Below are 17,471 nucleotides of genomic sequence, written 5' to 3' on the forward strand. Positions count from 1 at the left end.
TGTGTAAGATGGTATACATCTCCCTGCATGATAATCTGGAGGAAAATGCCCCAAACCACTGTCACTATGATATCGTGTGGGAGTTTCCACATGACAACTCATTTATACATCTAAGTGACAACCAAGAGGGACATGGTACAGACCCAGTCTCTCTCTCTGTGATAACTTGTAGGAACATAGCAGACTTCTACATGGTAATGTATGCACCGTTTTCTCAAAGAAAATGGCCCAAAACGCAATCCCCTTGGTTCCGTTTCACGAAGAGAACGTATTACCTTTGTAACTCCAAATGCATAGACCTGCTTCAGTCCAAGACTTTTATCTTGCAGGAACAGTTCCCATGGTCCCAGAACGCCTTACCAAGTAACTGGGAGACACAATTTACTACGTTGTAGGGGACTATGGTCATTTTCATCAAAGGTTGTGAGGCGCACAGGCTGGCCCTGTGTGTGCTTTGCCCAGTCAACGAGCATACCTAAATGGAGACCATAATATGTTATAGAAAGCAGAAGAAAATGATATCATTCACCACAAAGTTAAATGACATTTTCCTTTGATCGTCGCCATTTAAATTGATGGACGTTCCACAACCGTTAAAATCGGTGCATATTTGGAAGTCAGGCGTTAAACTTAGCCAGCTTTGAATCATTGACTAAATCTCGCTGCAGCCCTGGAAGTGTTATGTGTGATTTAGCACTTTCACAGATTTGAGTGTATTTGCCGCGTTAATTTATTTCACCGTAATTATCAATGCTTGTACAAGTTTTGTCGAATTTCCACAGTGAGATAAAGCAAATAGCGTCGATTGAAATATCAATATCATTTATTCATGTATATACAACACTTTATTCTACTTAATTAGCAAGGTGCAAGTTAAATGATGCGAATTCATCTATGTGCGCATAAACCTGCAATGATCGGACATCAGTGATTAAAATGGCTGGTGCAGAGAGATGTTTCGAAACATGATCACCTAGCAGTTACATTTCAAATCAGGTTACATGTCACACTATGAGCTGTTCTTCATATGTTGTGCAATGAATGAGGCAGATTGCTTTTCTCTCCATTTGTTTCAAATCGACCATAAATGTAACGGCAACATATATATTTTTAGGCCAAAGCACAGGTACACAATGATGGTAGTATAAGTGTGGCAATGTCGAGTGACAAGGACGTTTATATGTGACCATTAAGTACCGTTTGGCGAGTGCGTTCACTAGAAAGCTGAAGATCTTAGTTTAAGTCCGAATAATAAGTCATAAGTGGTATTTGACATTCATACTTGTGTTACCCAGCCTGATGTTTGACATAGAGGATTAAACCTGGTTTTGCTATCGTGGAATATACTGTGACTGAATAGGATGTCTTTGTTGAAGAATTGGGGTGGGTTAGGTTTTAAGCCGCACCCAGCAGTATTCCGGCGGTCTGTATGGCGGCTGTCTGTAAGTAATCGAGTCTGGACCAAACATTCCAGTGATCAATGTCATGAGCATCAACCTACGCAAATGGGATACGATAACATGTGTCAACCAAGTCAGCGAGCCAGACCACCCGATCTCTTTAGTCGCCTCTTACAAGCATGGGTTACTCTAGACCAATTCTAACCCCAGATCTCCGCGGGTCTTTATTGAGGAAGAAGGAAAAAGGTATACGTTACCTGGAATATAGACCACCATGTGGAACTTTTGTCCAGTACCCACTTGGATAAGACAGAGATCCTGTTATACATCAGATATGATAATATCTCCCACAAGACGTACAGATGTCTTTTGAAGTACAAGTGAGGTATAGTATTATCATGTCTTCTTAAGGTTACAAATGAGGTAGAATTTGGATGATATGCTGATATTCTCCTGGTGGGCATGAGATGACGAATGTCACCAAAACGTTACCATCAAGAATATCATCTAATGGCAGAATTCCTGGAAGCAAAACCAAATTAGAAACAAAATTAATAACACAACCGCAAAACAGATAACGAAATGGAAAATGAGTCTTGTACAATTATACCTAAACATCGATATATACCGAAATGCACAAGAACACACCAATCAATACATGACTGGAAGTTCGAGTACTTTTTCGAATCCAGCCTTATCAGGTTTCTCGAATTGGCCATGCTCGAGACTTTGACTGATCTGTGCCTGTGTCACTTCACAGTTTTATCTAATATCGACTTGCCACATCTTCATTTGGATGAAATACTGTTCCAAGAGCTTTTCAACGAAGAAGTGCATCATCATTTGAGAATTTCTTGCAAGCGAACCAAACGCTCTTGATATATAGCACGAATATTTCAAAGACATCAGAAGACCTGGATTCATTAAATAAACATGCACATTTTATGACTTATATCATAACAGATGTTTATTGTGAAAGGTGTAATTGTGTTATTCCCAAAGATAAAAGAGTACGTCTTAATTCCGGAGGCGCATAAACCGACGATAGAGACGCGTTACCCTACATATTTACAAACATCATGAGTACGTCTGAGTGTCTTGACAGTGTTCACACTGGGATATTTGTGTCCGTCTTTTGTAACTGGCGTTCCAACAAAAATATCCCTTGTCTCGTGTCCTTGTGTCTCTGACTGTATCGTCCAGTCGTTCTCCACACGTTGTCTTGATCTGCGTCCAGAATCAGGCGTTCCCCTGCATGATAGACATGTGATAATTCGCATTTACACCTGACATTTACGAGGCTTTTTTCAAAATATTGTATCTCAAACAAGTACTAGATGGCTATTGACCACCATGTTTTCTTTGTCGGCGCGGACCTGAGAGAAGCCAAGTCCTGCGGGCATTCTGATTGGATCCATAAACAAAATCCCGTGAACACTTGGTCGTTATGAGAAACTGCCCGCAGCCCCTGCGTCTTTGGTCAGTATGGATGGACATCACTCAGAGTTTCTTTACCAACACATACTGAATCAAGAATAGACCTACCTCGCGACTGATTTTGCTGTTTTAGGTCTTCAGACTTAGTTTCTATGCACACGTTTTAGTACGATTCTGCCTGGCAAAGGCGTTGTACAACAAACAGTCTACAGCTGGCTTAGAATGTCTAAGCATACATTATCAGGGATTACTAAATTTACCATGTAATTCAGAGGAGGCTGTATCGCTGTACTCAACAATTAGTACCATCTCCTCTTTCAGTCGTTCAGGACATTTTAGACAGCTTTTTCCATTCACTACGTCCTTGAGACCAAATTTAAACATCTCACGGATTACATTATCTGTATCCGAACCACAACGTAACCAGATCCTTGTTTGGGAGAAAATTGCGACAAAGTCGGAATGTTTTTCTAAATATTCCAGTATGTTTGATCGTAAGTGCCCAGCGATTCAGATCACACGTTGTACCACTCTGTCGCATTTCAAGTGATACAGAAGTTAAAGTTCACTTTGAAACTCGTCAGCTCTACATTTCCTTCAATATCATCACAGATGGTACACTGTTTCGCCATAGAATACTGCTTAAGTAAGACGACACTGTTCTAATGTTACTGCTTGATAATTTATCATTAAATGAACTTGTGCATCCCTGTTATTTTGGACCCTTGAGGGAAGTGACTGATTTGGGCATCCCTTCTCGTCCCGGTGGATGTGTCCTTTTCATGCTGCAATCTCCGATATATAATTTTCTGGCTTTAAAAAATGCCTCAATCACTTTTTTTCGTTTACTTTAAAAATGTCGCGACTCTTGAGGCTACACGGCTACCGCCGTCGTGATTCTTGGTCAACGTAGATAAACTGCGTTTAAATCACTACTGTATTTGCAGAGCTCTGGGTAAACCAGCCGCGAGAAGTGATTCGTCATTGGAAACAAGCAATTGATTCTTAACGAAAATCAGCTATTGTTTTTTGTAGTCGACCGTTGCGGTACAAATACATCGTTGTTGCAACAGCTGTGGCTGTTGCTATATCAGTATCGGTGACGCAAACACGAACTAAATCCACAGCCTTGGTTTTGCTTCGTTCCCAAGCACACGAGGAAGGGAAGTTCAGTTGAATGGAAGAACATTTCCTGACAATATAAGACCTGCGAAAGGTCATGTTGCTGTTGACTGTCCACATCGTTAATAATCACATTTTTTCTGTTACTTGTTTTATAGAAACTGATTTTATGTTGGAAATGCCGTTCTTTGTTGTTTAGCTTATGTGTGTGTTTAAGGTGTGTGTGTAAATGAACACTTTGGCCAATATGGAATATCCTTTGGGAGTACAAAGTTAACACACTGCTCATCACTGCTTGCTTCAAACAATGATGCACCCCTAATACAAACCGGACAATTCCTCTAGTTATGGACAAACGTTATGGATGAATAACTTCTTTATTCGGATGACGCGACAACGATACTAGAATCAGGATCGAAACTAAGCATCATCCGAAGAATTTTGTTTTTCGTCCTTGTCTGGTTCACCAACTTCGAAACATGCCACCAAAAAAGAGGACATTTCCCCAGTAGTCTTCCAGAGTAAAATATTCGTCTAAATTATATTTTTATATCTAGTTTCCCTGAAAGAGGTTTTGTTTTACTAATGAGTTGTTCCACCCTACGGAGTTACATTCCATTGCCTAAGGTCAAGTATCAAACAAACACGAAGTATAACCTTTGCTGCAAGTAAAGTTAGAGAGGTAAATGTCTTCACATTTTCTGTGTTCCGTTCACATACATTTCCTCTCTTTTATTTGGAATCTGTTTTGGTGGAAAGTCACGGCTTCCATATCAGGCGCTTAAATTTTCATGTGTAATACATATGGCTATCCCATTATTGAAATGTTGAGAGTAGTCATCTGGATTTTTAAAATGACCATGACTCAGAATGATTTTTTTATCAGAGAAGAATTAAATAGTGTAGATAACAAAAACTGCCAGATAGATGATACGTGTATCCTTCAATTAGTTCCGCCGAGTGCCAAGATGAAACGTGATATTATGACCTGCGTAACATTAAATCCATATTCGTTATTGTCAGTGTCATTTTTTATTCCACTGGTACCGAACCAACATCTGTAACTACAGATGGCAATGGGAACCGATAACTCTGTTAGATCTGTCTATATTCTATCGGACTGTTTTGTCAAGAGCAACCACTTGACTTTATCCACCAGAGACGACATGGCATGCAAATACGTGGCAAATATTGAAAACATGAAACCGAATTGTGGCTGTTTAATGGTGGTATTCCTTCTCGGAGAAGTGATTGACCGATTATATTATGTGTTGCACGCTGTCAGTCACACTTATCGTTAGATGTGTATTGATTACATATCTTCCTTATGCCGTTGTGATATTCCCCCTCTGAGCTCTGGCGGTATTATTTGACAGTCAAAGATATAGTTAACCAGGATAAGCTTTGAACTCATGTCAGTCGGGCCCCTTTAAGAAAATCAGGAATGAAGAAGGCGCACATCTATGACTCCAGTGGCCCTATGCATTGTTCATTAGATGGAATACTACATCCCAGCAGTCATTTAAACTTTTATCGCAAATCCGTTTGTTATTTACTATATGTAAAACTAAATATTCACTGTTGTATCGAAGTATATCCTTGGTCCTCCGTAATCTTTCTTTACTCGGTTGTGTCGAACTTCCGATAACTTGGAGTATGTCAATAGTTCCATTCAACTTCGACACGTCGTGTGTTTTACTGTATTATTAGTATCTTAGACGGTCTGTAAGAGTAAGTACCTGAATTCTATTCACGATTGACAATACTATCACAAAGCAAGACGTGACAGTAGCAAGATCCTAAAAAGATGTCAACAATATCACTGACGCGGCCTTTTAAGAGAACAAAGGATGAAATGAAACAAAGAAGCAATTGACAAAGGCGCCAAACGTGATGATTATCATACGATTCCCTACAGTGTAAAGTGACCTAAATTTTATGTGACAAAATGGGGTAAGCATATTAATCATATGGCATCTCTCTACTTCCATGACCTGTACCTTCCCACTATTAATTACTAGATGTACAAAGTTATGACCTCATAGTGCACAAGTTAAAGCGTAAGTGATTATTAAACTTCTCTTTAGCAACTGAACTTGTTTTTTGTGTTTATACGACAGGTCACTATAATGTGAATGAAGCTGTAATATTTCCTCCCACATGTGATTTTCTTTGTATTCGCTTCTGTCTTGATTCACAAAGCTTTTATCAACAACAACGGGTCGGTCTGTTTGAGACAATCATTTATAATGTAATATGCAAATGGATGTCATTTCATTGTCATTTGCCCATTCATCACAGAGTTAATCTGTCGTTTCATTACTAGAGTCATAAATACAATAACGATGGCCCCTTTAAGAAGACAAAGGGAGCGAGATTGTTCACAGGTACAGCACCACGGCTTATAAGTAAATCAGCCGACGCTCATTTGATATGTTCGGTGGAACCAATTCGGAACTGCCGCCGGCTAATGATACACATACACCAACAAAGCGTTTCGTCCACACACACAGGCCATTTGATCATGTTGTACGAGTGTTTGGGGGTTAATTTCCAGGTAGTAATGGTCAGGTGGGCACCACGTGTCGGAGGTGCTGCAGGCGAGGCTGAAGTAGCTCACACAGGAAACATGGCCGGGGATAAGGAGGCGTGACAGCAGCACATTCTGGAGAGAAGGAAATGTGTCTAGCAGTTGCCTTCATTCAAGGTGATGAATAAATCAGTGTTAGTTTAATGTAACGGATATTACAAGCTCAATTTTATGAAGAAAATTAATTTTGATTTAACCGTGTTGTGACAAAGTTATTCTGACATAAAACAGTGATTACCATTCCGGAATGTGTTTAGGCATGTATGGTGAAATATGGATACATTCAAGTGTATGGCGATTTGAATAAGTGTACACAAATGTCGAGGATAGTATGATAAGGAATAAGGAAATGAGTTGATCTTATGTGTAAATCTACTTTTGTAACCTGACTATGTTTCATGACAAATAACAATTATTTTTTTCTGTTTCTGTAAACATAAGATCGTCAGATTTTGAAAGAACGAGGATCTCAATGCATAGCTGCAACATCACCTGTATCTACCCGTTATATCTCTTACCGCCTATAACCTGTTCGGTTACAGACATTTAGATATTAGGAACATGTGTAGACCAAAAACATATTTAGGTTTCAGATGCAGATTCGGACATATTTATGACAGATAGCACATTCAGGCATTTAGGTATGAGATAAGGTATAGGTTTAGCTTTTTTATGTATAGGGTTTTATAGCCTTTGGTAAGGGTAACGGGCGTAACAATTCTCCCCACTACATGACGAATGCCAAATGAGACAGCAGAAAACACACGATAGCATATGTCTACTGTCTACATGCATTGGCTCCATAGTTAGAGATTACTTGACTTATTGCCACCTTATGGTGCCTAAAGGGGTCAGGTAGAACGGTTTTGCCTTTATACGTTTCTTTGACTATCACCGTGATATGTTACTTAAAAAGGTCCGTTACAACGGTTTTTGTCTTACCTCTTTGACTATCACCTTATGTTACTTAAAGGGGCTCGCTACAGCGCTTTTATCTTTAAAGAATTCTTTGATTATCACCATTTACTACTTGTGCCTATGACGCTGAAGGCCCGGGTTCGATCCCTGATGGAGGCACCCGAGGTGGGCACATAAGTTACGCAGTATCCTTTGACAAGATATTTAAATCCACATTGGTTCAGTTCATATAGCTGTAAAATGGCTACCCGTGAGAATGTACCGGCAATGAGAGTGTTCAGCGCCTAACAGGGTAGCATGGCTGTGTGATTCCCAGGGAGTTGAAAAGGTATCGGAATGTACCATAGTGTCCTATAGTACATAGATGTACATAGCGCCGTAAGCATGCAAGCAAATTGAATGGGTATAAGCGCCATATAAGCTTACTATTACTATCTAAACTATTACTATTGCCGTTGCAACGAGTCAATTCATAGTATCTTAATGGATTGTATGCTTTATCGGTCACAGTGCTGAATTGAAATATGATTAGCGTGTCTTTAAAAATATAAAAAGCTTTGACACTTGAAATAAATGTTTTCAACAGATGACCTACGTAAGTGTGTACAATCAAAGGACGCAACATAACATAGCGTAATGCGATGCCAAAACAAGCGAGCCTGTCACATAATATGGCCAAGTTTAATGTTTGCAGTATTTAACATTTACGGTGTCAGTTTTCTTCTGAAATTTGAAAAAAAATATGCTAAAACATGATTATATCTTCCCCTGCCCGTTGCAATTCAACGATGTTCTTGAACAAGTTCCATCTGAATTAATGAAAAAGTACCCGGAAAACCTTTCGAGATTCGACCAGAGCAAGACTCATTCTATAATCAGCAGGATATCGGAGTGAGTTTTTGCAATGGCAACGTTTCATGAAGTCTCTAAAACACTAGCCTAAGAAAATAAATATGTAATGGTATTATCACTAAGAAGAACTTGACTCTCAACAGCAGCCCGACATGCTGAAGGCATATGTCATTATTATTCGACCAACATGCGAGTGTTCATGAGCAGTTGCATTCCTAGTTCTCCAAGGAGAATGTGACCCAAGCTGCTAGTTACATTGCTAGTTTACACTGTCAGTGAGAAAACAATGTATCTACAGAAGCCATGTAATAAAGCCTGGTTATTCTTGACATGTGTAAAAACAGTCTGAGTGTTGGAGCATTCCAATTACTGTTGCATAATGTGCTGCTAGACATAAGGTTTCAGAAGGTACATCACAAAGAAGACTGAATGTACACTGAAGGACCAAGCAGACGCCTAATGAGCTTGATGATGTATCGTATATCTGTATCTCGTTGATGTTGTAATCGGCATTGTACTCATTGTAGATTTGGTCCTCAAATACAAACATTCATGTGCAAGGCAGTGTTGGAATGCTCAACAACATCTTATCAGGAGCAGCAGCTGCTGATAAGATGGCGTGAATCCACTTCCTGACCTTAAAATGCGATACTGCACATGACAATAACACGTTAATCATCATAAAATTCAAAATTGATACGACAGCTTTTACCAAGTAATTCTGAAGCAAGCCATAATGTTTGATGATGTTGATTATGCTGGGATTTGTTTCCTTTTCGTTTTGTTCGGTTAGTTGTTGGCTGTTTTTGTTGTTGTTTTGTTTGGTATTTCAATGTTCATTTATTGTTAATCACTCATTTAAGTATGTACTTATCTACCTATTTATTTATTTTTTTTATTTATGTGTGTGTGTGTGTGTGTGTGTGTGTGTGTGTGTGTGTGTGTGTGTGTGTGTGTGTGTGTGTGATTTACAAATACTTATGATGTAGACGGACGTTTAGTCGACCATAGCAATACATTTCGTGTGCATGTGGAAAGGCTTTCTGCAATTGCGTCACTTTATATTTGTTGTTCACTACATAAACAAAACAATGCGCGTTGTTGGGGTTGCGTTCGGGTACACTGAGTTATACACAACGTGTCTGGTATATGTGGGTTGAAATTCCAAAGTAAGGCCTCTTTATAACGAACAGATCTGGATTTTGTATCCATCCCACACAACGAAACAAAGGAGTCATTGTCCTGACCCCAATAACTGGCACGTCCATGAATTATCTGACCAAAGTTTCAAATTCAATATTTCACTTTCAAGTGCATGGATAATAAAATCAGTGCCTGAATGCATAGTATTACTCATTTCTATATTCGACCTCAGCGTAAACCTGCCTCTACAATGTCAGACAAACTGCAACAAATGTCTCAGATGTACATGTAATTTAATGTTTTGCGAGGAAAGGTATCTGAATAAGAAAAATGTTGAAACGAAACATTGATATTTCATATATTGAAAGCTCGTTGATCTGGTTCTGGCAGCTTGAGTTTCACTGGATTCGAAATTTATTAAATGTGCTTTCAGGCTGTGTCCGTTCATCCCAATAACACAGCACCCTTGCACCAACATCTGTTCATGGCGTGAAATAACGTTTACCGGACAACGTTCAAAGACGGAGGACACTTCATTCGATGTTCTATTAGTGTAGAATAATCACACGGACATTATTAATGAAATCAGACAGCCTGGACCTTTTGAAAGTGATAATCGGCTAGACACTGGTTGAAACCAGTGATTTGGGTAGCACAGAACAGTCATTAACCTATGTTGTTGTAGTGCATCAGCCTCGACTTTAGTAACACAATGTTAATTCTTGTTTCAGATGTAACACTCTTTAAAAGCTTGTCATCGAAACATTAATTATCATGTAATAACGGTAAACGTGGAAAATTATATAACCACAGGCCTGGTTCGTTTATTGGTTTGTTGTTTAACGCTGCACTCAACAATATTACAGTTATGTGGCGGCGGTCAGTAAACAATCGAGTCTGGACCAAACAATCCAGTGAACAACATCATGAGCATCGATGTGGGATGTGTCAACATATGTGTTAACCAAGTCAGCGAGCCTGACCATCCTATCCCGGTTGTCGCCTTTTGCGACAAGCATGGGTTACTGAAGATGAATTCGAACCCGGACCTCCACAATTACCACACTTATGCAAGTACACGGTACCGTATGAGTAATGGTGTTCTCTGGGTATTGGAGACCAAACACTTGGTTGATCATTTCAGATGTGGATAATGCTTTACTTGATCACTTTCAGTACGAGACTATTGTGCAAATCAAAACTAGTGTGACTTTCCATGCTGGTGCAATTAAATCAATTTCCAAACTAATTTGAAAATCGCTGATTTTTGTCGTAACATGGCCGTCGTAAAAATCCCAGCGTAAATCAATTAGAGCCTGGTAAGCCTGTATGTCACCTACACGAATCAATTTCTTCTGTGACAGACAGTTACTCAGATGTCGCACACACACATGTAATACATGTATCACCTGTTTTGTCTTTCAAATTTCCTGCGCATTATTTGCCTGATTTGAACTCCAGTGTGTGTGAACCGAAAAACAACATGTGATAAGGGTTCTCCTGCAATCTGGACAATCTCGAGCATGCGAAGAATTTACAGGCGTGATGTACATGCACGCCGACAAACTATTAGAAGGTAGTAGATGCACTCGACGTTCTAACGTGTCTTGTGAACAACATTATCTCTTCTCCCAAATCTATTATGTCGTCTATGACATTTCACATCGTTCTTCAGTCAAATCTAATGTTGAATTCCTAAGAGTTTATTCATACCTTTATGAGAATGGCCAAGGTTTAATAACGTGTTCGATATTTGATCGCTTCCAATACTGGAACCTTTCCCACTGATACATGCGTCACCGTTCTGCTCTTAACTATCCCTACATTTCAGTTACAGTTTCATTTTCCTGGGTTACTTTCAGGGTAAGATCTGTGAAGATCCGTGTTAGAATTGATCTTGAGGAACCCATGCTTGTCGTAAGATGCGACTAACCGGAAAGGTTTGCCAGACTAGTTGACTTGGCTGAAACGTGTCATAATATCCCAGCTGTGATAGATATTTTTTATGTTGATCACTGGATTGTCTAGTCCGGGCTTGATTATTTACAGTAATAATATTAATGAGGGGGGGGGGAGGGGGGGGGGGAGGCTTTAAACAACCAAACATTCAACCCTGCCACATAGTGGGCAGATAACGGAAAAATCGTTCACTTTGTGAGATAATCCACATAATTTACATTCGTGTTCACTTTGGTTCATTTACCGAAAAACGTAAAGACACCATTTATATTATTCTGTTTTGTTTCATGTAGCAGAATTTCTTTCTGATTTTCAACGTAATTGTGTTTCATTGTGTTAAATAAGATAATGTTAAAGCTATGTAGCAAATATGATTACTACCCAAATCCAAAATGGCCACCAGTTTTCCGAACGTTTTGATAATATTTCTTGAAATTTGATATCAAAATAGACAGAATCAAAAGTATTCTTCATATTTGCCTTTAATCATAACATCTCTAGAATGGATGATGTAATAGGCAAAAAAACATAATCATTTTGCTCATGAAAATCAAAGATGGCCGCCATGTTATGTGCTAAACAAATGTCAAATGAGGCAAATATGGTTGTTGGTATTCATGTTCATCAAATACACACGGTTAGCTTGGCCAGAAGAGGAGAGGTAGTATTTCAAAAGCAAATTAAAATGAATATATGACACGTTTTATGGGTAACAACGTCTTTAAACAACCTGTCATAAACGTGTCATGTATTCATGTTCGTCCAACTTTGAAATGCCTTTCAAAAATCTAAAAATGGGAGCCATTTTTCTTTCCACAGCTTTGATTATCAGATAATAATCAGTTAATAAAAGGGCATGATTTAGAAGACAAGATGAATGATAAACGATATATTTCTTTCTAAAGAAGAAACTTATTGTGCGTGTAAGGACATATAGACAAAATCATCTAAACCGTGCCTGTTTACCTGAGTCTTTTGATTGATTTGTATTACTTCTCCAAATGATCTGATAAGCGTAATGATCAAGAGTTCCATGTCCAGTGCCAGAGTCCAATGCTGAAGTTAAGGGATTTCTGACTTACGCTTCTCATTTTTCAGAAAAATGGCATTAAGGTTACTTTGGAATAGGCTATACAATATGCAGGTTTGTAGCGTAAATTTACTAGCATTTGTATATGTTTTTGTTTACTAAAATATTTTAACATAGGTCAACCATTTTACTTTCCTAAAGATGAGTTATACATGAATTTGTACCATATATTGTGCTGCAGTAATGCTCTTGTTATCTGCTATTTTCATTTCTCCTGGTACCGTTTTCATGGCAATTAATAATCATACCTAACAAGAATTTACTTAATATCAGTGTCTCAATACCTTTTCACAAAACATATTATACAGTTGTTTATTTATTTATCTATTTATTTATTTATTTATTTCACGTTTGACAGCTATGAAATAGTAAAAAAGCATCGTGAGTAAGTGAATAAGATCGGTTCTTCCACTGTATGAGATGGCTGCCCAAACCGTACCACTGCACCACCAAATGTATCCACACACTACATACGCCATTCAGGATGCCACCTGTACTTCCGCCAGGACGGTTGAACATAAACCGTGACTCATCACTGAACACGAGTGTTCTCCAGCTTTGTAATAGTCACTGGGTATGGTTTTGATACCAATGTCTACGTAGTTGAGATGATGTAATATGTAAGATGATGTAAGATCTCCTGGGACGAGGAAGTCGGTTGTCGGGAAGTCAGATGTTTAGAGGATGCGGTAGTGAGCCTGTACAGTAAATGTCGAAGACAGATAAACCTGTTCGCGTGTGGTCACCCGGGGTCTTCCTGACCGGACGATCATGTGTCGTTCCATGCTGCTGGTGCTGATGGCAAAACCTTGCAATGGTACCCTGGGACGTGTAAAACGTCACCCTCTGACCGAGACTCACAAGCATACACCCAAATGAGCGATCGCATTATTACGATGAGCCTCGGTAGGTCAAGGCATGACTTCACTTCTAGATTTACGTTTCTCAGCTGCCGCTAAAATAATCAGACCCGCTGGTTTTTATTGGGAATGTTGTGCAGAATGTACATGCAGAGGGAAGCGCATGAATTGCATCACATCCATACGTTATTACCTTTATAGAGAAAAACTAACGTTTTAGAGAAATATACCGACCATGCGTTTTTTTTCTTGGCGTTGTATACATTTGATTCAACATAACATACCAGTATCATAACGGCAGTACGGACATGAATATTTTTATGTATACCTTGATCACATGTATCTTATTCTATTTACATATGGATTATATTACTGCAATTTTTTCATATTGCGTTGAAGTATGTCTCTTTAAAACACATTTAGGAATAACTATCATAGAGAGGATAGTCCGCAAAAAACTTCTGAAGAAAACCAGAAATTGTGTTTGATCAGAAGCAGCCACCTTAAAAAATGGCGGCCATCTTAGATTGTTGAGTGGCCAACGCTGTTTTCTTTGAGATGAATCCTTACCAGGTTTGATCCTCGCTTACATTCACAAAACACTCCTGTTTTTTCTTAACTTTGCAGTTTCAGTAACGTTTTTTTCTCACGAATCTGTTCACTTACATATATTATTCTCGGTAGCATGGAATATGATCCTTGTGTCTATGTGTGGTAAAAGTTGACTATAGATTCTTCGTTCCTAATCAGCAGTTCCGTGCTCATCGCCGCTATCGCAAGTAAATGTCATGACACTAAGATAAGTCTTTATCACTTCTTAAATGACTTCGCTGACGCAAACAAAATAACCAAGTGTTTCAAATCAAGGCATTTGACGAAGTTTAACAACAGATATCTCAGCATATATAAGGGTTCATTCACAACAATTTCGCGCCAAATATGCTGAAATGTTTAAATCATGAATGTGACGATATCACCCAGTTATATAATGCTGCATATCATGAGATGAGGGGTTTATTTTGTGTATTCGTCACGTGTTAACTGTGCAACGAACTCTGAAAAAGTGACTGTGATCTTTGGTGTACTGAATCATGAATACGTAGCTGTATTCATTGTCTTGTCTCACCATCATAAACCGTCCATAGGGCCTGATTTTGAGGGTTCAAGGCTAAAGGTGTTGTTGATTTATACGCTTTACTAACCAACTGGCCTATAAGAGCTCCAAAATTGCTGATGCGGCTTAAAGCAACATTCACTCACTCGCCTGACCATAACCTTTCTAATACCAGGCACGAATCTTCCGACAGCCGAAACAATCACTGGACCTCGCGAAGATCATCCTCGTGTGTTATTGTAGTGGAATCACTTCTTCTCGTGCACCAATTAGGCATCCCTCTGATATGATCAGAGCTGTGCCATCCAATTGTGTTTTCTCATTCTGGAGATTGGATTTCACTTCACCTTAGTCAGCTGAGCATGAAATAGACAATTACAAACTGGAAGTTTTCTTGTGATCATTTTGCGATTCCAGCTGGGGTGGGCATTATGAAGTCATAATGTTTGGAGGAGATGTTGACTTTAGGAAAATTGCAAACTAAAACGAGAACCATCGCTGATCGGGTTGTTGTTTAGACATAATATTTTAATTCTCTTATTCTATGACGGGTTGCCTGGAATGGTGCTCTGGTGTTGATTAAATTCGAATGTTAGTGTATATAACATGTTTGTACCATAGCTGATGAACGTTAATGATGGTTTTATTGTAAGGTGAGATGAAGCGGAATTTAACGTGTGTACGTGTGTGTCCATGCGTATCGGGCTTGTGTCTGCTTGTTCTTGTATAGGCGTATGGTGTCTGTTGTAGCCCACTGATATTGCACGCCGCACGGAACCAATTTGACATATACTGACTCCAAACCAGTCCTTGTTCTAACCCATGTGTAAGACAGGGACCAACAAGTACTATATTTCAACCTTCTCATAGATGGGGTGGCTTGGGGGGCGAATCCATTCCAATTTCTGGGCAAAGGGGCCATCCACGGGACCACTCAGACGGTCTCTTCGGACGGAGACGTATCAGTCAATCATTAAAGGTAACTCCCTTATGTTGAACGTACGCTTGCAGCGAAGTAAAAGCTGGGTGCCTGCGTATTCTTTCATCATTACTGTGGCGAAACACTCTATGTGTTACGGTAGATTAGATACAATGGTGTTGACTGTATAATGATTGGCAGTAGAAAAAATTATTTCTTCTCAATTGATCCTGGCGTTACAGCAAATCAAGTTTGATGACTGGCTTAAAAGAAACACCGAGTACACGAGAAATTGGATTTCTGTTTTGTATTGGCAATTAATGGATGGGTGGAGGTAGGCTTACATTGTAGTTTTTCAGTTGTATTAAGACGTGATGACGGACCATGGATCATTGTCGGGATTAAAACAAGATTCGAACCTACTTCTCGGTCAATGTAAGGAACTCAAACTTGCATTGTTAATTATCTTGAATCAAAACACTGGGCTACCTCTGACCCACTCTGGCACCTCACCTCACCTCACCTCACCTCACCTCACCTCACCTCACCTCACCTCACCTCACCTCACCTCACCTCACCTCACCTCACCTCACCTCACCTCACCTCACCTCACCTCACCTCACCTCACCTCACCTCACCTCACCTCACCTCGATCATCTTCGGTCATCATGACCCACGAAGATCCGGGTGGCATCTTTCTTCAGCAACCCATGCTTGTCGTAAGCAGCGACTAATGGGATCGGGTGGTCAGGCTCACTGACTTGGAAGTCTCGATTGTTTAAAGACCGCCACCATACAGCTGGACTAATGCTGAGTACGCCGTAAAACTAAACTCACTCCGTCGGTCATCATGACTATTGCCATGACACTAACAAACACAATCTCCGTCACCATGTTTTACCTCACACGAACCAAACATCAAGATGGCTCAGTGAATAAAGCCACCGCAGCTGCTTGACGTCAGTTTCAAGCATTCATCGAGGGTGTGCTACATCCCAGATTCGATCCGATTATGTCTCCTGGTCTGCCTGGATTTACCGAGGACGTCAGCATCTTTTGACAGCGGCACCGTCGTCTCTTACCGTGAACAGCAGACACTCAGCGTTTTAACTGAAATACCGAAACAGTTCAAAGTCGCATCAACCCCACTTCACACAGACACTTTAGAGAAATTTCAACGAAAATTGATAGGTTGCTGACGAATATTGATAAATTGAGAATCATGATGAATAACATGTTCGTCTTCCCTTGTCACCCAGCTCGTTCATTTTGTCGAGCACTGCGGTAATATTTTTTTATTCATCCATTAATCAGGCATTTAATGAAAGGTTTTAGCTATGCAGCTAGTGTATGTATGTCGAGCTCAGTGACGCACTCCTGCAAGGTCACACAGACCTTCTTTTCTAGTCTTGATGTTAACATATTAACATTCATTGTCATCTCTGAAATGAGTGAAATTTGTAAACAGGTCTGCAAAGACGTTTATATATAGGCAACCGTAGCCCTCGAGCTCATGCATTACTCTAATACAAGAAGATCCAGGCATCAGGAATACCTTTCCTGTATTTTCCATTGTATTGGCTTTTTAAAATTCTAAATATAGAAACATGGCATGCTAGCACCGACTTCCTTCTCAAAACAACCAGACTTTATTGTTCAAACTTCACAATACTCTGTCAAGAAAAGCATGGTTTGTTTGCTTTACCTGACAGAATTCTCTGCACAAAAATATATTTTGAAATATTTCCTGTTTGAAAAATGCAAAACAAGGGTGTTCTGACTTTTGATCTGAAATACCGTTTCCAGTGTCGGCATGTGATCTGTTGAAAAACGCATGTCTTCAAATACAATAAAACAAAGTCAAGAGGCCATTTTTTCTATCCGTCTCTGTTCAGATTTTGCGTTCTGGGCCGTGGGGTAGCTTTGTGATGAAAGCGTTCGCTCGTCACGCCGAAGAACCAGGTTCGATTAACCACATGGGCACAATGTGTGAAGTCTGTTCTGGTGTCCCAGGTGGTGATATTCCTGGAATATTGCCAAAAGCTGCGTAAAACCATACTCACTCAC

Source organism: Haliotis asinina, chromosome 3 (genome assembly GCF_037392515.1).
Source record: "Haliotis asinina isolate JCU_RB_2024 chromosome 3, JCU_Hal_asi_v2, whole genome shotgun sequence".
In the NCBI taxonomy this organism is placed as follows: domain Eukaryota; kingdom Metazoa; phylum Mollusca; class Gastropoda; order Lepetellida; family Haliotidae; genus Haliotis; species Haliotis asinina.